We start from the raw sequence: 22,625 nt of genomic DNA on the forward strand, positions 1-22,625 counted from the left end.
TTTTGTCATATATTCGTATAATGCCCATTAAAAATTATTTATATGAAGTCCAAAATTTAAGAATAAAGATGCAAGTCCTCAGGTAAGTATATTCTGAGAACTGAGCTGGATAAATAAAAATAAATTCATATCCAGAATATGCTAGTTGTGTGGGATAGAGTCATTTTACAGCTGGACTGGGAATGCTCTATCTTTATCTCTCGGGATCTCAGGATTTCTGACTTAGACTCTTGGCCAAGATAAGAGCAGTGGGGTTTATGACATGCTGTTTAAAGTCTGAAACTCCCTTGGCAACCTCCAGGGCCAGTTTGTTTACTGATGATTTTCACCCAGCATAATCGGTTAGACAGCCTGGCTTGACCAGAGAGGCATAAAAGACTCCATTGGGAACCTCTGCCCTGAGCTTTCCTGAAGTCAAGATTCATTGCACAGATTTTGGTGATTCAAACTGGAGAAGGGTGTCCATGTGTGAATAAGAACCACATTAAGCTTGCATCTGGATGTTTCTAAGACCTGTGATGACTATCTGAACTCTCTCTTGCTGTGTCTTAACGTCAAACCTAAAGACCTTGGATTTGTATATTCTTATGCATTCTCATGAGTCCTTTCAAATACCTGAACTTGTGAAATTTTTTGTAATAAAGTATAAAACTTTAAAAAGAAAAAGAAAAAAATAATCAAGAATACTAGTGAAAACAGAAGGACCAAATTTGACTGACAGCTAATCCCAGAAACAGTAAAAATTAGAAGTTGAATATTAGTTTTGAAATGATGAAAAATTTTTCCTAGAATTTTATGGAAACAATTGTTTTTAGGTATTGAGTAAATGAAGACTTTTTAAAATGCAGAGACAAAGTATTTTCTCTACATTTAGTCTAATAAATATTATAGACTTTTCAGAAATAATAAATCCAGGAAAACATCAATTAGAAAAAAATGGCAAATACACTATATTACATATATCAACACATCCAACTATCAACTGTAAAAATAAATATTTTTCTTTGGAATATTAAACAATATCATGATGAAGGCAAAGTTGTACATAATACTAATGTTGTTCACTATTAGAAAGTATTTAAGAAAAAACGTTTAAAAAGTCCTTTAAAAATAATATGTAAATATATTTGTTAAAAATGTAACGTAATTAATAATAAAGGTATTATTACTCTAATTTGTAGAATAGTTTTTTTATAAAACTTACAAATAGGCAAATGATGACTAGATGAACTGATCCAAGTAAGTAAAATAATTATATTAGTGTAATATAGTATACCTTTTCATTAGTACATCTATGCAATATTTTTGTATTTGTTTGCCTGCCACCTTTTATTTTTTTATATTTCAGGCTTTCTTTTTATAATTTAACCACATCTTTAGCAAGCAATATATATTTGATTATTTCTTATCCAGCATGATATTTTTATTTTAATTGGAATATTTAGTCCATATACAATTACTGTTATCATTTACATATTTATCCTTAAACCTGTCATGTTACCCTTTGGTATTTATCCCTCCTTTTCTATTTCTATATATTCTAAGTTTTATTAATTGAATAAAAATTATTTTATTATCTTCTTCAATTGCACTCTTTGTTACATATACCTTTTTCCTATTGTTAGTTATCCTAGAAATTATAACATGATTTTGATTAATCAGAGCCAATATAAATTGGTAATTTTACCACTTCCTTACAAATAACAAAAATGTTTTATCATCTACCAATCCATGTTACTGTTGCTATATATTTTAATTTGAGATACATTATAGATTTCCTGAACACATTATTAGTTTATAGTTTTCATTTAATCCAGATATTTATGCTATATCTTGTTCATCATTTTTTCTTGCATATTCATGCTTAATCTGGGATTAATTTCTGTCTATAGAGAGAACATTTAAAATTATTTCCTATGACTTTCTTTTCTTTGCCATAGACAAAGATTCCAGGGTTTTTGTTGTACTTTTTAAAAATCTTTTGTTTCCTAAAAATGCATTAATTTTACCCCTGACATATATTATTGGGTTTAAGGTACAGATTTCTAAACATGAATTGAAAACACTTTCAACCTATCATCTATCATTTTCTGGCTTTATTTATGATGAGACCATTGAAGATAATACATATTTTGCTTTGTTTGTTGTTAAGGTTTTCTTTTTTTAGTTTTTTTCTTAGATATGTCTAGTAGTGGTTTTCTTTGTATTTATACAGTTTATAAGTCTTGATAAATTTTTGAAAAATCTTGAAAATTCTAAGCCGTTTTTAGAGAGAAGCAGAGACATAGGCAGAGGAAGAAGCACACTCCCTGCGGGGAGCCTGATGTGGGACTCTATCCTAGGACCCTGGGATCATGACCTGAGCCAAAGGCAGATGCTCAACCACTGAGCCACTCAAGTGCCCCAAGCCATTATTTCTTCTAACATTCTCTCTACTTCATTTTGTTTTTTCTCTCTGAAACTACAAAAATATATGTATGCTTTTAATTATTTCTCATTGTCTCTCTTTTCCCCTTTGTTTTCTTTCTTTTCTTCCCCCCTCTATTTCTTAGGACTGAATGAGTATATTCTTTTTACCTATATTCCAATTCGCATTCAATCCATTTGTCCTTGAGCAGCCTGCTTCTACACTCAATTTTTGAGTTCTACATTTTAGTCATTGCATTATTCACTTCTATAATTTTAAGATACATTTTCAAATTTTCTACCAAAATGACCATTTTCTAAGTTTTTTGGTCATTATTTCAGGTTTTAAAAAGTGTGCCTGATGACACTTATATTTAATTTAAAAATATTACATATGTCAAAAGGCACTACTGACAAGATAAAAAGGCAAGCCAAAGGTAGGAAAATAGTTTTGTTATGCAATTAAGGCCAAAATATATATATTCAAAATGAGAAAAGTAAATTGTAAAAAAAAAAAAAATTCAAAGAGAATAGATATGTAAGCCATAGTAGAATAAAGATGTAAGAAAGGGTAAGTCTCGTTAGTACCTGCAAAAGTTTAAATTAAAACTCCTCAGATTTTCTATCCCCAGATACGCAAATGTCAGACATTAAGTAGTGGTAAATTTTTGAGAAAGAATTCCCTTACACTGCCATAGGTGTATAAATCGATACAACACTTTTAGAGGCAATTTGACATTTTGTAGAAAAGTCATAGATGTTCATACGAAATAAACCAGAAACTCCTCTTTAAGAATAACATCCTAGTGAAATTTTATCATATATGCACACGAAAAAACTATGTAATATGCTTATCTCAGCATTGCTTTTTGAGAAAAAAGTGCAAATAATGTAAATAACCATCAAATCAGAATGAATAAATAGATTATGATATATTTTGGAGTATCTCTGTTCTTCTGGTGACAACTTTCAACCACAGCAGAACTGAATAAGGATCCCTAATCCTACTTGTAAAGCACTACCCTTTCTCCAAAATTTTTTGCCATACTTATACACAAATTTTGTTTCCCTCCACCTTATTTTATTTTTTTAAATTAATTAGACAGGACATATTGAGTATCATGAAACGAGAGAGCTAAAGCAAGTATTGCTCACATTTTACATCTGTGGTGCACAGAAGAAGGGGTTAGAGAGAGAAATACAGAATATAATGGAGTATCTCCCTTTCCTAGAAAATCTCCATGGATGATTATATTCTAAGTTCAATTTTCCATGCTTTGGTTCATTTTTTTTTTGGTGTCTAAGGTATGAAGATAGCTGAAACTAAAGATCAAGGATGAGGAGTGACAGAAGGTTTATTACTCTTTTCCTCCAATTTTACCTTGTAATCCTTCTTTTGACAACACAAAAGCAGACACTTAACAGATCTGGAGATTAAGAGAAAAAAAAAAGATGGGGAGGTGAGTATACACAGTAAACAGTTGTATTTTGACATAGAGAAGGACACAGAGCATGGAAAAAAAGAGGAAATTTACAAGTGCAGGGAAGATATATAACTCTGATTGCCCCCTGCTTCTTCTGATCCCAGTATTTTTGTGTGTTTCTCTTCAGAGTGATTTCTATACTCACCACCTGCTAATTTGTGATGAATTTTTGCTATATTCAATCTTTTCTGAGTCACCTTTTGGTAATAGAGGTCCTTCTTTTCTACTAACATATATTATAGAATATCTTCCATAGAAATATTTCCCAAAAGAGAGAAAAGAATCTGAAATGATTTAGTTTGGAAGAAGATTGTGGTGAAAATAGGGTGATGTGACTTCTGGTCATATTTCATTTTGTGAATTAAATACTTCACCAATGATGTGCTTGTAAGGCGTAGAAAGTCTGCCGAACAGTCTCTTTCCTCATCTGGGTCACTTCCTGATGCTGAATGCCATCTCTAAACTCTAAAGCAAGAAAAAAAATGCAGACACGTCTGGACCACAGATCAGTTATATCGATTTGACAACAGTTGTTATTTTTAGATATAATTCTCCACTTTTCATTTTTCCTGGGGGCTTACAGTGTATAGTCTTCTTTTGATTAGAAATGATACTGAAAATATTTCCAAATTCTGGTCCTGATATTGGTGGTTTAGATCCAGCTGCATTACTTAAGACAAGTTATTTAATCTTTTTGAAATTTAGTATCATTAATTCTAAAATGAAGAGTTTGGACTTAACTATTATAAAATTGCTTCAAAACCAGTCTGCCTTTCCTTGTTTCATCTAACATCGTTTCTTGCTTCATTTTAGATATTTGAGGTTGTATTAAATATAGTAATTCTCTATATTTTAACTCAATATTTAAGTTTAAAAATTAATGGATTGCATAAATGCGTTATTTAAATAGTAAAACAATTTTCAACTTATAAAATTTTATCTTTATAGAAGTATAGGTCTGAAAATATTCCATTATTTTCTTCACTGTATTCCATGAGTTCCAAGCATTCAAGAAGTGAAAACATTAATTTGTCTTAAAAGATCAGAATGTAGGCATAGAAGCATTCTGAAAATCAAATTTTGTTACCTTAACATGTTGTACTACCAATTTGATCACCTATTAAGCAATTTATTTGGAATTAAACACAGGAAATTCTAGCAGTAAGATGAATAAAATGTGATATTCTAGAAACAGAAGAGAAGTTTTCATTGTCTAAATAATTTGGACACAGACCTCTAGTTTAATAGCTTTGGATTTCTTTCACTGCAAAATTATATTGCATCTCTGTAATTCTCCTTTTTGGCACAGAGGACAGGTGTTCTACAGATGGAGAAACAGTTGTGGTTTTATGGGACCTCCTCTCCTAAGCACATTAGTATTTGTCACTCACAGGGGTCCTTTTTCTAAGAATGACAAATGCTCTCATGTACACTTATTGTTAAAAAAGACCTTTGCATCTGGGAAGGAGAGAAGACATGTTTACCTTTATTGAATGTGGGATAAGGAATGAAGAAGGTTTCCTGGCACAGTCTAGATATTAATTACACAATAAAGTGGTTTCTTGATCATATATACTATAGAAAAGAGGCTATGGTTGCATTAAAGAATAGTTTTGAGTCAGAAAAAAGCCACTCCCATTTCTACCTTCCCCACTCCAATATACACAAACAAAAAGAGAAAGTTATGCCATGTAAACTGATGAGAGGTCTCTGGTGTCAATAACAAAAGTAACAAAATGTTTTGAAAATGATGAGAAAAAATGAAATTATATAGTTCCATTTATCTGCCCACAAGACCACTTTGCAGAACAAGCTTTGTTATCTTTCAATAAACTAGGTCAATAACACGGTTTATAAAAGCCCATGGGTGGGTAGTAGCAGGTGTAGAATAATTACCACAAAGCACTCCTCGGTGGTACAGTGGGTTGGGTACCATAAATGAATGGAGGGACTTCATGAGGTCCCTTTGTGTCCATCACCCTTAAGCCTCTCTGGTTCATTGAAACTTTCAGTAAACCCATTTGGTAATGCCTCTGCTATCAGTGGTAAAAAATCAGAATGCTAATATCTTGCTAACAAAATTTTAATTTGGATTTCATACTTTGCATTACATTCTGTATATAACAATTTTGTTTTCAAGTGGGAGATAAATTTAGAGTATTAGACTTTAATAGCATTTTTAAAATTATGATGTGCTAACAGGTTCTCTAATACTCTGGTAATTCCACAGAAAAATCATGCTGAAGCAAAACCTGCCTCTTAGAAAATGTTTTTCTTAGCCAGAGCAAACACTAATACTTTTGATTAAACATTTTCAAATTCACCTTTGATTTCTTGGTAATATCTTTCATCTTAAAAAACAACAACAGTGATTTAAGTTTTTGCAGAAGAAATTTAGAAAAAATGTGCTCATATTAGTTATGAAAATAAATATCCATTAGATCTAAATAACCATTAGAAAAAGCAAACGGATATACAAAAAGAACAAAAAACATAAAAAGAAAGCTTCCATTCATATTCCACAAAATATTTAGTCTTTATTCTTTCTGAATATTAAATAGTTGTTATGAATTTTTCCTGTTCACAGGAAAGGGATCTGGAGGCAAGAGCATAATAACAATCTAATTTAAAAAGGAAAATAAAACCTCACTAATAAGAACAATAATTCTTTGGTAGTCTCTAAAATAAAACCAGTATAAAATTTTGGTACCATGAAATTATTAAAAAAAAATAATGAAAAAAATCATCAAATTCCATTCTTTCCTTACAGTTTTTAATACATAGATAACAAACATGATTGTAAATTGCAATTTAGAGAATCTTAAGTAAAAATTGCAAATTAAAGGATGCCTGGGTGGCTCAGCAGTTGAGCGTCTGCCTTTGGATCAGGGCATGATCCCAGGTCCCACAGGGACCCTGCTTCTCTCTCTACCTCTGTCTCTGCCTCTCTCTCTCTCTGTGTCTCTCATGAATAAATAAATAAATCTTTTTAAAAGTGCAAATTAAATTGTTATGTAAAGCATATAATAATACTTAGATAAATTAATAATCTGAATTAAGTAATACATGACCTGTAAATCTATTTTACATGATAGGAAACACAGGCAGAAAAGCTGCAGTCTGTAATGTAATGTAAGCATTCATTATGAGGTTAAATACAAATGTAGTTCTCAAAACATGCTACATTTTAAATAAGTAATTTGCATTATAACCATATTAATAATCAAATATAGTACAATTGAAATTTTTATTGTAATGGAATTTTCCATGATTCTATATCTATGTGGTCCTCTCTTCTTATTGTTCAATATCTAATATTAAGAAATAATCACTGACTCCAATCTCCTGTGTCTGGTCCTCTATTCAATTGTTCAATATTTAATATTAAGAAATAATCTTTGACTCCATCTCTAGGTTTCCCTTGTAGTTTCAGTGATAGGAAGCAACCTGTTAGTATGATACTGTGTACCTAATTAAAGACAGTGCACTTAATCAGAATCAGCGTGGAAAAGGCATGGTTTTATGAATCTTCAGGTTAACCTTTCTGAATACTAATTAGCATGTGAAGTACTGAACACCAGTCCTAATACTGAATAGGTGCTCTGTAAGCCTTACATTATTGGAATGTTGGTTTGATCTGAAATTTTATTTATATGGAATGATATCAAAGGTCACACAATTTTGAAAACCAGTCTATGTACACTTAATAAAACATCCCAACTTTAATTACTAATCCTTTAAACATTAAAAAGATGTTAGTATATGACAGCTATGATTGATGTTTAAATAACAGCAAGTATTTATTATTTGAGTATTACTAGGTAGTGAGCATGATCAACCTGGTCTAAAATTATATATTAAAAATTGTGTTGAATAAGAAGCAAATTAATTTAAAGGTTACATTTGTTATGAATATTACAAAGCAAAGAGAAAGTATAGTCTCTGAAACCTAACTTTAATTTTTTAAAGATGCTTGGTAGTATCCAAAATAAATGTAAAGTATGGCACATTACTTTGAACTTTCAAAAGTAGCTGAAATGATTCTTTATTCAGTAAAAACTATTTTGGAAATGGAAGCCAACACTAAGGAAATCAGAATCAAATATGCTCAAAAATCCTTACAATTAGTACACAACAACATATACAAAAATGAATTATTTCTTTTCAGGGCTATTAGCAAGATGAGTGTTCTTTATTTTTCTAAATAAAGAAATTATGATTATTGCCTTAAAAATAAGGTATAAGGGGGCTCTAAGCATTCAATGAGGGAAAGATGCTTGTAATGTGCTACAACACTCCTATGGGGATTCTCTAATCCAACAACCACACTTCTGGCTTCATTCTTTAATTGCTGGGTGAAATTGCCTATACATCATGCTCTGTTATGTAAAGTAGTTGTGATTGGATGTATTATCATCATGGCATGATATTTCTGCCCCCGAGGAAGGTATTAAAGAGATTTAAAAAATCAACCTTTTTAACTATAGAGCTAGTGTAGCATCCAGAAAGTTAGGTTTCAGAAGTATTCATATTCTTGAAATAAAATTCATCTCATGAGCAGAGGAATGGATAAGAGTTGAATGTTGTTCAAAATGTCATGGGTAGAGAAAAAAATGTGAAGAATAGGACATTTTTTTATTGGCTTCTGTGACTTGTGGCTTCTCAAACTTTTATTAGCTAGATACCCTCTTTTTGGTAAGGTTTTAAAACAGCCACTGTAAAACTCCTTTTTAATTAAAATGCATTTTAAAGGAATGTTCTAGAAAGAATCTTACAAATAATTTATTCAAATCCTATGTAGTGATATAGTCTACCACTGAGCTATCCTCCCTCTAAAGACTGAGTATGTGTGGAGCAGAACTTTAGTTTCTAATAAATGAGTTGCTTATGTAAAGTACGCTATCAAGTCAAATCTTAGGTTTCTTTTTTTTTTCTCTTTTTAATTAGATCATTTTACATTTGCATCAGTTTATTTGCCATTTAAATTTTTTTCATAAATAGCATTATATGATCTTCACAACACCTGTTACAAGAGAAAAACATTATTTTGCACCTCTACTAGGTCAACACGGAAACCAAATCTCAGAAAGGTGCAGTATATTTTTCGCTCTAAAGTAATTTAGGGTTTATTTTCAGATATCTCCAAATGTAGTTAACACTTCATAAAGTTTCCCCAAATGGCCAATTCACCTAGACAATACGACTCAGACTCTAAACTGAATTCTGAGAAAAACTTAAGCTTTTTATTTGTAAAAGCTTTAACCTTGCCAATAACAGTACAAGAAATGTCATTTTTCATCTGGCTACAGTCAGCTTCTTATGGATCTCCACAGAACTGCTCCAATTCTCTTTGTCATGGAACTGAGAAAATTGAAGCTATTCATCAATCCCAAAGAGTAGCATGCTAGGGTGTAAGACTTCAATGACTTTGTTTTGACCTTGTTTTCTCTGGTGATTCAACATAGGTGAAATACACCTAGCTGGTAAAGATTTCAAGGTCACTTTCAAAATTTTTTTAAAAAGGTATGAACTAATATTGATAGATCATCTTTATTTAAATTTGAGAAACTATATATCTAATGATAAATTAACATTCTTTTTTTAAATAAAGATTTTATTTATTTATTCATGAGAAACAGAGAGAGAGAGGCAGAGACATAGACAAAGGAAGAAGCAGGCTTCCTAAGCAGGCCTGATGTGGGACTCGATTCCAGGACCCTGGGATCACAACCTGAGCCAAAGGCAGACACTCAACCACTGAGCCACCCAGGAGTCCCTAAGTTAAAGTTCTTTACTGGTACAAACTATTGTACAGAAATAATGCTTGTGGGAAAAAAAAGATAATATTTAAATTTATTTAGCTACTTCTGATTACTGATCTCTTTACTCTTTTATGTATTTAGTCAATAATGATGTATTCTGTCAAAGGAATTTGTGAGTACAAATATCTTTAAGTAAATCCATTAATACTACTGGAAACTAATCTTCTGAAAATTGGTGAATCAAGCCATCTTTGTTTATGAAATCAACATATCATAATCTTTTGGCATAGTGATATTTCTGAACTCCACATCTTAAACTCTGAGACTCTTAGAACCAAACTTTCTGTCACCCAATGGGATATGCTTAGGGAACAAAAAAATAACATCTGACGGGGATCCCTGGGTGGCTCAGCGGTTTGGCTGCCTTTGGCCCGGCGCACGATCCTGGAGTCCCGTGGTCGAGACCTGCGTCGGGCTCCCGGTGTGGGGTCTGCTTCTCCCTCTGCCTGTGTCTCTGCCTCTTTCTCTCTCTGTGTGTGTCTATCATGAATAAATAAATAAATACATCTTTAAAAAAAAACTGAATTTTTATCAACCAGTCATATCATCTAAAGTAATAAGCATATCAAATTACTAATTTAACAAATATTTGTTATATTGAAATGTTGACCTGGCAATGAGTTTTTGTTGTTGTTGTTGTTGAGAGACAAACATTGACATGATTATACAGTAAAAACTGCCTAACACTATCACCTCCCATGAATATTCTTTAACCTTGGAATAACTTTCTTAGTACAAAATGATGAAAGTATTTTGATAGCTGATTAATGCCATTTCTCCACTTATATTTGAAGGTATTTTTCCCATTGTTTCTTTATTCATGTTTGAACTTTGCAAAAAATCATTCACTGTGTGTGATACAAAAAGCACTTAGCATTTTAAAGTGTTATGGTTATACACTGTTGAATATCCAGGGTCATATTTATGTTTCACAAAAATTTTAGCCAACAGAAAATGACCCTTAGATATAACAGAGCTAAGAGAATACAAAAGAAGTGCAGTGTTTCCAGGGTACAAACTGTAAGTTACTTTTCAAGAAATATAACCACTAAAGATGCATTTTGAAAGTTGAATTTTGAGTCTTACATGTTCTGAATAGAACTTGTTTTATTTCCTATGGTAAAACGAATATATTAACATATAATATATAGATAACTGGTTGGGTAGAATTATGTAAAGAAGTAGACAAAAAAAAAGTAGACAGGTAGATAGATAGATGATAGATTTTTAAATTTTGTTTGAGTAGCTCCTTATTCTCTTTCTAAGCTACATAAAACTATACCTAAGGATAAGCAATAACCAAAATGTCACTTAGGTTTTATTTGAGTAAGTGAGGTAATTCATTCTTTTAATTGATTTTTTTGTAAAGATGTAAAATAGTTTTAAAGCAAATTATTTTCAAATGTTTACACACTGACTTTTTTATATGGATGAAAATGAATTATATCATTATAAATCAAACTTTCCAAATTAATACATGTAGCAAGTAACATATTTGAACATTTTTTTTACTTCTCTAAGATAAAACATGTTAAAAATGTAAATACAAGGAAATGACTGAAGTAAAACGTTCAGTAAACGTAACGAACCATTCCCTGTGGAATGTTATCATCACTGTATTCAAGGGATTTCTCTGAAACACAAATCTTTGCTTTGAATTTCAGTGACTCAGATTGATAAACTTCATGAATTTGTCAGCACGTATTTTGCATTTTCCCTTTAAACTGACACATTCTTAGTGTTTAAAGATTTTATCTGTACCCGCTGACTATGAATCAAAAATGACAATTTTTCAGACTTATGACAAAAACTTCAGTATGCGAAAGATACTTCAGTAAGTTTTTTATTTGGCATAAGGGAGTGATAGAAAAATAATTTGCATTCTCTAAATGTGCCCAAATAATAACGTTATTTTTACATAAATGAAAAATTACTTCACTATATTTTTTTTTCCTTTTTTTAAATTTTTATTTATTTATGATAGTCACAGAGAGAGAGAGGCAGAGACACAAGCAGGCTCCATGCACCGGGAGCCTGACGTGGGATTTGATTCCGGTCTCCAGGATTGCGCCCTGGGCCAAAGGCAGGCACCAAACCGCTGCGCCACCCAGGGATCCCCTACTTCACTATATTATTCACAAGTTATCAAGTTTTATTTATTTAACATATACTATTTACCTTATATAGATGTATATGAAAAATGCAATCTTCGTAGGCATTTGCAAATACATGTCTATAAATGCTCAAAATAAAATCATTGACTGTAGAAGCTATCCTATTTGCTAAAATACAAAAGAACACACCCAGGTGACAGAAAAGAGAACTTTTTAAAGATTTTATTTTTTATTTTTTTTATTTTTTAAAGATTTTATTTATTCATAAGAGACACAGAGAGAAAGGCAGAGACACAGGCAGAGGGAGAAGCAGGCTCCATGCAGGGAGCCCGACATGGGACTCGATCCCGGGTCTCCAGGATCACACCCTGAGCCAAAGGCAGGCGCTAAACCGCTAAGCCACCCGGGCTGCCCTGATTTTATTTTATTTTTAAAATAATCTTTACACCCAACATGGGTGCAAACTTACAACCTTGAGATCAAAAGCTGCATACTCTACCATCCAGGTGCCCCCCCCAAAAAAACTTTTAAAAATTAAGACTAGTAACCATACAGAGGATAATTAGAGCAGAATCTACAATCATAAGTAAAGATCACTTACCAAAATGGATAATGTGCATATTCGAGTTGTTTAGAACCCTAATATGTTCTTCAAAATTACAAAATTTACAGGTCCATGAAATATAGTATTTTGCCATTCAGAACAGATACGAGATTTTCTTATTAGGAAGGTCTTAGTGTCATTATTCTAGTTCTGTGGCCCCTGACATCTTTTTAACTATCATACCTTGAAGAAAAACCTTTAAATTCAGTTAAGTTACATGAAAATATAAAATATGAATGAGAAAATGGAGGAATTGGCAGGTTAGTGAAAATGAATTCAGTCTGAAAAAGCCTACATTTTGCATGCTTATTTTCCAATATTCTACAATATATTTGCTGTAACAAATTTACTCTGTTTCAAGTAAATTGGTTACTGAGTCTGAATGCTATTCCTAAACAAAGTCCTTTCAGGATTAGAGAAAGATTTTAAAAGAAGCAATGGAATAGCAAAAATAGCAAGAATGAGGTTTGGAACCAGGAAAGTCCCTGGCTTGCTTTGTGGAACAGCATATGATTCTAGTGCAGTTAGACCATATGGTGTATTGTAGAGATGATGGACCAGGCTGTGAAAGGTACCAAACTGGCAGGATAAGGAGGTTGGTGTTTATTTTGGTGGCAATGAGAAGAGACAATGGAGATTTTTAAGCAGAAGAACAAATGACAAAAACAAATCTGCGTTGTAAAGGAACATGATGATAATATGGCGGACAGTATATTAGTGGAAAAGAGACTGAAAACAGGGAGGTCAGTGAGAACGCTGCATTGACTCAGAGATAGGGTGAAAGTATCTGCTATCTGGAGTAGCATTGCATGGGCTTGAGAGAAATGGATAAATTTCACGCAATGTAATATAAAGAGTTGAGTTAAGAATGTAGAAAAAATAAATTAAAAAAAAACCCACAAATCACCAAAATGGCTTATTTATTATAAAACTCAGATTTAAAAGATACACATTGATTAATACTTTTCATTACATTTTTTGTAGTTGATTAAATTTTTACTTCTCTTAGTATTAGTAAAAGAAGCTATAGAGAATTCCCTAATTTATAACTTTGATTTAAATGTTATACAAATATATATATATATATATATATATATATACAGATATGCATGCATAACACACATATACATATATACACACCCATGCTTATGCACATATTATGGATGGAGTACCTAACCGAAGATATTTAAGAGAGCAGAGTCATCTCCTAATTTTTAAAAATTTCTATTCATGTTTAACTATTTCGATATTTTTTTTTTTAAGTTATTTATGATAGTCACACAGAGAGAGAGAGAGAGAGGCAGAGACACAGGCAGAGGGAGAAGCAGGCTCCATGCACCGGGAGCCTGACGTGGGATTAGATCCTGGGTCTCCAGAATCGCGCCCTGGGCCAAAGGCAGGCGCCAAACTGCTGCGCCACCCAGGGATCCCTATTTTGATTTTCTTAATTGGGAAATACAACATACAGCTTTTTTTTTCCATTATGGAAGACTTTCATTCATATACACATACGAATATATATATTTATATATACTATTTCATTCATATATAATTATTTCATTCATATAATATTATAGATTATATAGGTTTTTATCTCTTTTAAGAGATGCCCTCAGGTTTACTTGGAGCTACTAAAAAGAGGATGATGAAAATGAATATTTGAAATAGGGGTATTTGTAAAAAATGTAATGGGAAGTAACAAAGAGATAACTAAATAAATACACCTATATATGTAAACTCTATACACAATTTAAAAAGCTGTATCTTTTTCTTAAAAATTAATATTAAGGGAAACTGACACCACATAGATGCAAAAAACAAAGTAGATACCATTAAGCGTTACTGGTTGGTTTTATTTTATTTCACTATATTATGCTATGTTGATTTATATTAATGGAAGTAGATAATGGCAAGGAAATAAAGAATTAGATAAATCATGATCGTTTGTGTTTCTTTATGTTTCATCTAGAGTATTAGGTGGTAACAATATTTGATGCAGGTTCACTTTTAATTTGCTCAAGAGATAATAAGCAAGAGTAATTTGGAACATTAAGTATGTGTGCAGTAACCCCTCCTTATCCATGGATGATATGTTCCAAGACCCCTGTGGATGCCTGAAACTGCAGGTAACACTGAACACTATATATACTATTTTTTTCCTATACTGTACACACATACCTATGGTAAACTCTAACTTATAAATTAGCCACAGTAAGTGACTAACAATAATAACTAATAATAAAATATAACAATTATAACAAAATATAGTACTAAAAGTTACATGAATGTGAACAAAATATTGTGTACTCATCCTTCTTGTTATGATGTAAGATGATAAATGCCTCCCTGATGAGATGAAACGAGGTGAATGATGTAGGCATCAGGACATAACATTAGGCACTATTGACCCTCTGATCATACCTCAGCAGGAGGATCATCTGTTTCTGGATCACAGTTGATCACAGGTGACAGAAAATGTGGAAAGTGAAACCACGGAGGGGAGTGGCTGCTATATGTGTATTTTGTGTTCAATATATGGTAAATATTATGCTGGCAACAGAGTATAAAACAATTGGTAGAATTCAGTTCATCCTTTCAATGATCTTGTATTCTAGTTATTGAGATCTTTGTATTCAAGTGACTGCATATAAAATGCTGTGGTTCCTAAGTTGAAACTTTGGGAGCCTCCCAGGTAGAACTAAAACCAGCCTGTGTACTCATGGAGGATAGGGAGGGGCCACAGAAAGAGACCACTCCATACTGGTAGGTAGCAGGTTTAATAAGCAAGGGAACTTACTTGTGAGACTTGACTTAGGCAGCCACAAAATAAATAGATCTCTCTATACCTATCCACCAGAATCTTAAAATTTCATATACAGGCCTTAACTACATCAGTGTGCTTGGTTAAGGTAGTGCTATCACCACATTGCCTATCTCAAGATTTTATCTTTGGGGCAGCTTCTGGGAGTAGAGAAGGCAAGCAGAACCCATATTCCAGGGATGGGAAGGGGCTGAGGAGACTTTAACTTACCCACATCTAGCTCATGGGTCAAATCTGTGGTCATGTCTTCTTGGTGACATCCTCCAACAGTATGGCCACTTGACAAAATATTGAGATAACTCCCCAGCAATTCTGATAAACAGCCACTTCCTCAATGACCTATCATTACTTTCCCTCCACTGTCTACCTTCTGGAAAGGACTTTAGTGAGAAGGATAAAAATGTGGTCTCCGGTTCAAGCATTCAACTTCTCCACATCTTGACAGAATCACTTCTTAAAAAAATGAATGAATGCCAAGCAAAGGAGGTGTGAGTTGGGAAAAAATTTACCAGGTATGAAGAAGAAAGAGCAAGGCCACTGTCACTGAAGTATACTGATCAAGGCAAAGAATGGCAAGGAGATCAAAGGAGGAGACTACTGGTCCAACTCACTTAGGACCTCTTAGAACATGGTAAAGGGTTTTGATTGCATCATGTGTTAAATAAAACAAGCACAAGAATATATTAAACAAGGGAAAGAACAAAATTGGTCTTACATTTTTAAAATATTACATACTAGGCACTTGGGTGGCTCAGTTAAGCTTCTGACCCTTGATTTTTTTTTGCTTTGTTTTGTTTTATTTGTTTGTTTTATTTTTTTATTTTTTTATTTTTTTGACTCTTGATTTTGGCTCAGGTAATGATCTCAGGGTCGTGAGATCTGGTCCGTCACTGGACTCCATGCTCTCTGCCTGAGATTCTCTCTCTCCTTCTGCCCCTCCCTCCCTGCTTGTGTGCACTCTCTCTCTCTCAAATAAATAAAATCATTACAATATAGAGAATACACTAGAAGTTCCTCATTGCAAATTCTTTTCTAGACTCATAGTAGTTTTGAATAATTTAAAACCAATTGTATGACTACTTCTATGTAAAACAATAAGCTCCCCAAATAATTAATAGTCACTCAATAACTAGGGACACAGTTGATTTTTTTAGGTCCAGTTTTGATAGCAAATGCTATTACATTAGATAACGATGTTAGATTTAAAAGGATTATGTGTGTTAATCATAATAAAATACAATGGTTTGCATCTCCCTAAAATTGATCATATTTAGTTATTTCTCAGGGAAAGTAAATGAGTTGCCTCTCACTTTTTTTTCTTTCATTGTGCAAATGATTTCAAACCAAGATGGCTACACAGATGTAGTAAGTTATATCAAAGTGTGAAGTATTTCCAGTGTAATATAATGAGTAGTGACTGGGGCAAACTGCCTATTTATGACCATGAAAAAAAATCCAAGTAAAGGGAGGCCTGGGTGGCTCAGCGGGTGAGTGTCTGCCTTTGGCTCAGGGCATGATCCCGGAGTCCCAGGATCAAGTCCCAAATCACGTTTCCTGCATGGAGCCTGTTTCTGCCTATGTCTCTGTCTCTGTCTCTGTCTTTCTCTCTCTCTCTCTCTCTCCCTCTGTGTCTCTCATGAATAAATAAATAAAATCTTTTTAAAAAATCCAAATATATTTTAATACATAATAGGAGAAAAGAAAATAAATTTGCGTGCAGTTTCAGTTCGTAATAAAAAATGACAAATGGAATATTCATCCCCTTGGTCTCTTAAATGAAACTGGACAATGCTTTAGGAATGCTTTGCTAAGAAAGGTTTCAGCTCCAGAAAATAGGCAAGTGATGACTCCTGTGAAAATCATCTCATACCCGTGAAGAAACCATAAAGTCACAACCTCATAGAATTTTTCGGCATAATGGAACTGTTAAGATAATTGAGTTCAAACCCTTTAGTTTTCAGGCAAAGTGACTGAAGATTTATGCCTCAGTATTCCCTATAATACACAATTTTGATTTGCTTTCCGTAGGAATCAGAACATCTGAAAAAACAGAGGATACTTACACTAACTTCTTCCAGTAAATATAAATGGAAGAGGAGAGTTTTCAAATAACATAAGAAATGATATTTAAAAATTAAATTCATGGGAAGAAATCTATTTAGTAGCCTGGGTAAAATTCACGAGATATAATGTGTGGGTGATTAAATATATAACTGAGAGAAAATGTTAATAACCTTACATTTTATCCACTGAATAATCTAATAGTTCTTTATTATTTATTGTTCATAAAAATCTGTATTCTTGTATTAAATAATACCATGCATTTGCAACATGTAATACAATGAATCATTTAAGAAAGTAAGATCAAGAGTGCCTTACCAGTTACAATGCCATTAAAAATATCATCATCACATTCATTCCAGAATCTACTTCATAGGACTGTTATGAGGATTCACCAAGTTAAAATGCATTCAGAATTTATTTACTTTTTAAAGATTTTATTTATTTATTTATTTATTTATTTATTTATTTATTTGAGGGGGAGAGAGAGAGCTCACAAGCAAGGGGAGGGAGAAGCAAACTCCCTGCTGAGCAGGGAGCCCCCCAGTGAAGATCCATCCCAGGACCCAGGGATCATGACCAGAGCCAAAGGCAGATGCTTAACCCACTAAGCCATGCAGATGCCCCCGCACTGAGTGCAGTGCTAAGCTTATAATCACATTTGAGAATTTCTTTTTTCCCAATAAGAGCAAATGATATGTGAAATATCTATTATGTATGTAATTTTGTGATATGATTATATATTGATATTTTAAAGTAAAAGTCAATTCTTAGATTATCCAAGTCAGATATAAATGGTAATCTAAAGTCACTTCATACATATCAATCATTATCTGCTTTTATAAAATCTTTAATGTATTCAGAAGTCATTTCATGACAGTATCTCATTAAGTCCTAAGACCCTTTCTAGGTAAATAAAAAATTTATTAGTATTTTCATTTTTTAGGGGAGGAAACTAGGGTTCCAATAACTCAAGTAGGTAAAGTCTGTAATGACCCTGCGATCAGAACTCCACTTCTGCCTTCGTATTCTATGCTGCAATTGAAGATGAGCATATTCACAGTGCTTCAGGTGAAGCCCTTGGTATATGGTCGGTCCATTTACCATATCTATGAGGATTTTTGTGCTTGCTGGTTAACTTTATCAAAATTCACATTATTCTGATTTGTTAGGAATAAAAGTGATAGGAGAATGATTTCCTTAGGCATTTTTCAGAATTTCGGAGGTCACTCAAGAGGTCTTATGTTGAATAGGTCCAGTTTTTGAACTGAATTCACTATTATGAAAATATAATATCTTCAGAGAATGTCTAGGAATGATTTTGCTCACCTATGAATGGTATATTCTCCCGTTCAACTCTTTAATTGACCTAAAACACATTGTGCAGCTTTTGGTCATAATGACTTAATCCTAGAACAGACATTTTCTCAAAAGAAGGAAAAAACTCAAATTATATCGGCACGCAGTATAAAAATGTGATATCTTTGAAAAGAAGTCCTTTTGTTTTTTATTGTTTCTGGCATGCATTATTCTGCTTAGAATCAATAGAGTTAAAATTCATATTTTTATTTTATAGTTTTAGAAGAATTGCAGGGACATCCCAATTCATAAGTGGAATCTTCATTAGCTAATTACCTATTTGATCCAATTTTCCCCACTGATGGGTTTACCTGTTATGTAAATAGAAGTTAAGGGTGTTGGCAAATAGGAAATTCCAGTTATTTCTATTCACAGGCTGCTCAAAGCTCAGTTTGCATCAGAATAATATCTTAGATCCTTATTAGATAACCTTGTAAGAAGAGCTCAGGTTTTTACCAGGATGAACTTTCACAGACATTAAACTATGAGACACCATTTCCTACTTAAACACCTGATGTATTAAAGAAATGTCAGAAAAGAAACACCAAACAAAATCATACTCTGAGACAAGTCAATATATCAATGAACAATGAACAAAGCACATGGCCTGTCACTCATGATTATCCCTCCCATCAAGAGGTCAGGTTCAGTGAGGTAGCTTCAGGGTCTTCTGTCAAAGTTGAAATATTTCTTCACAGATATCTTGGACACTGTTCATTATATAACTTACTGAATCTATACTAGAGTTTGATACTGAAAGCACAAGAAAAAATATCTTCCAGTTAGAAGGATAATGAACCATAGGAGAGCTAAAATGTTGAATTTGTCTTTTTATTAACTGAAGAAAATATAACAAAATAGAAATCCTTATTACATTAAATTGTAGAAACATGCATTGTATATAATACAGTTTTTTAAACTACTGTCTTGACCCAGTTTTGAAGCCCCGGCTAGTGACTGGTTAGTTCCTTTTCTTGAATGGACAACTAAACCTATACCCAACCTGTCTCTGATTAGGCTTTCAAACTCTACACACCTTAATCAGCCCGACCCAGCTACCAGACACTTAGGGATAGCCAACCTGTGTCCCAGAGCCTGGGAAATTATTCAAGAAGCCAACCCACACCCTGCTTGCAATACATACTACTGCTCCGACTTGCTGTCACCCTACCCCTTGGTTCAGTCCCTTCTGTGACCTTGCCTGGAAGTTTTCTCTCTTTGGGGGCTATAAATAACAAAAAAATTCTGCCTTTCAGCTGAGTGTCACTGCATTGCACTCTACCATCAAACAAATCTTTATGTCTTATAAAAATTCTGATATAGTATAATGATTACTGGACCAGGCCACAGAACACATAAATTCTAATGAAAGCTCTGTCACTCATTAGCTAGATGATGCATTGCAGATATAACACACAGTTTTAAATTATCCCCACTGAGGCCACATTGTGTGAGGGAGAGGTAATGTTTCTATTATTGCTTTGACTACAATTATCTGGTGGAAATCATCTTGTCCTAATATACAGAGTGAGATTTCTTAAATTAGTATATTTAAGCAAACATGCACGCATACATACATTTAGTGCAGAGAACATATACTTTATAACAAATTATTAAATAAGTTGATAGCTTCTCAAAATTTAAGTATCACTGAAACGGAAGAATCTTTATCCTGAGATTTTTATGAAGTCAAAAATGTAAGAATGATTGAATCAAAACTATTGAAACCAATCTAAATATACTTTAGAGTTAATTTATGTATAATAGTAAATGTAAATATAATATTAATTTCTTATTTTTTCCTAAGAAGAATCTTATAAAACCTGTTAGTAAAGTATGGCCCATAGACTATATTTATCCTGATTGCATCAGTTTTGAACTTTTCCATATATTTCCCAGGTTCTGATGATGCTTAACTTTTACACATCACTGATGATCTATTTGGTGATGGATGCTTTCTGATTTGAGGTATTAGCATTCTTTTAAAAATGTTCAACTGATTCTGCACTATTTTAACAACACAAAACATCCAAGTATCCAAGTGTTTAGTTTTCCTTCCTTCTACTATAAGCAAAAAATCTGTTACTCTGAGGTAATTACTTCCTTATTTCTTCATAGAGATAGTTGCCATTGTTTTCTAATTCCTAGTAATTTAAGTACTCTATGCTCAGGCCTACTATCTTCGTGTTCTGCCTGTGGAAGGGCTGCTTTATTAGTCTCCACTTGCAGTAAAAAAATAATAAATTGTACATTTATTATAAGCTGAGAAAGTCATTGTTAAAATAAATATTAAGACAATGACACTCCCTTTATAATATGTTGCGCCTTTACAAATAAGTGCTAGCACCAGCAATCCTTATAGTTTATTGTTTCTCTTTTCAGCATGAACAATATATGGTTTATTCTCAAACTCTAAGTGCTCTCAACTCTTAGAGTCTTGCTTTATTCATCTGTAAAACTGCTTTTGCCTTCAGGGTGTTTCCCAAGCTAGGTGAATGGTAGCCTCTGATTTTCATGATCTCACAGAGCCCAAGGCCTACTGAAGTAATTTAATTTAATAAGAAATCAACTATTTTAAGCTCATTCCTCCATATGGAAACACCATCAGTACAGTGGGAACTAGAAATAAATACCACTTTATATGTCCCAAGAAACATTGAGCTGATGATTTTGTTAAAAATGGTCCCAGACCTTTAGTGTCTTGATGGGTCTGACAGAAGCAAGTACAGATTTTCTCAAGCTTCACAAATTATCTGTAAATAAAGCTCTGGGGAAAAACGAGTAACTCTCTCTCACACATACATGAATATAGCTCACACACATTACAATATACACAAATACATATTACAAAATACACAAAAACAAACTGTAGAGTAAGGCCTGATAAAGACTTCAGATAAAGGAATTATTAAACACATAATAAAACAGCTCAAAAATAATATGAGCTTGAACATAAAAACATTAAGCAATGAACTCATGAACCAAAGGGTTCTATAAATTAAATAAAATAAGATAAAAATAAAATAAAATAAAGTAAAATAATTGAAATGCAAAATCTAGTATATGAGGGGCACCTAGGTGGCTAAGTTGGTTGGTAAGCATCTGACTCTTGGTTTTGACTTAGGTCATGATCTCAGAGTTGTGAGATCGAGCCACTCTGTGTAGGGCTCCATGCTCAGTAGGAGTCTACTTGGAGATTCTCTCTCTTTTCCCCTGGACCTCTCTCTTCCTCTCTCTCATTTAGATAAATAAATATTTTTAAAAATCCAGTGGATGAGTTTAACCACAAATTGATATTTCAGGAGAGAACAGTAAACCAAAAGATAAATATATAGACATTATGCAGAATGCATCAAAGAGATTAAAAAAATGGAAACATGAAGAAAGTCTTAACACATGGATGATAGGAGTTATAGGAAGACAAAAAAAGTTATTAAGTCACAGATATCACTGGAAAATATACAAGCCAAAGGTTTTCCACAAGTGATGAAGTAAAATAATTTATATATTCATGGAGCCAAATGAATCAAGATAATATTAATAAAAATAAATCTAGGCCTAGACACATCAAGGTAATGATTCAAACCACTAAAGATTAATAGGAGATCTTACAAATAGCAAAAATCAATGGCAAATTAACTTCAGATAAATCAAACTGATACACAATTTGAAAAGTAACATTGAAGTTAGTGGAGTAATGTAATGAAACTGTAGAAAAAGTAAGAGTATGCCATTTATCTAGAATATTATACCTAATGATATCCTTTAAGAATTAAGTATAATAAAATATAGTTTCAAAATCAAAGCTGGATTGGCCCCAAACAAACCTTAATTAATGGAAATTCAAAATGTATTAAAAGAAAAAGGAAAAAGTGATACTACATGGAACTTCTGCAATTGAAAAAATAGGAGGAACCAACAAAATACTAAAAATACATCTAAATTTAAAATAAC

At 32.7% G+C, this 22,625-nt stretch overlaps 1 long non-coding RNA gene across 8 annotated transcripts in view; it reads left to right on the forward strand.

Annotated features, from left to right (window-relative positions):
* The window catches only part of LOC144287959 (uncharacterized), a 183,515-nt gene that overhangs the window by 99,967 nt on the left and 60,923 nt on the right, over positions 1-22,625 (forward strand). For 6 of the 8 annotated variants that reach the window (XR_013355846.1, XR_013355844.1, XR_013355850.1 and 3 more), the window contains exon 2: positions 20,571-20,639. This is a non-coding gene — a long non-coding RNA (uncharacterized LOC144287959). Of the gene's footprint in view, positions 1-14,028; positions 14,557-15,629; positions 15,883-20,570; positions 20,640-22,625 lie in introns of those variants that run through there. The other 2 variants (XR_013355845.1, XR_013355847.1) reach the window with 2 other exon arrangements.

Source organism: Canis aureus, chromosome 17 (genome assembly GCF_053574225.1).
Source record: "Canis aureus isolate CA01 chromosome 17, VMU_Caureus_v.1.0, whole genome shotgun sequence".
Taxonomy (NCBI): domain Eukaryota; kingdom Metazoa; phylum Chordata; class Mammalia; order Carnivora; family Canidae; genus Canis; species Canis aureus.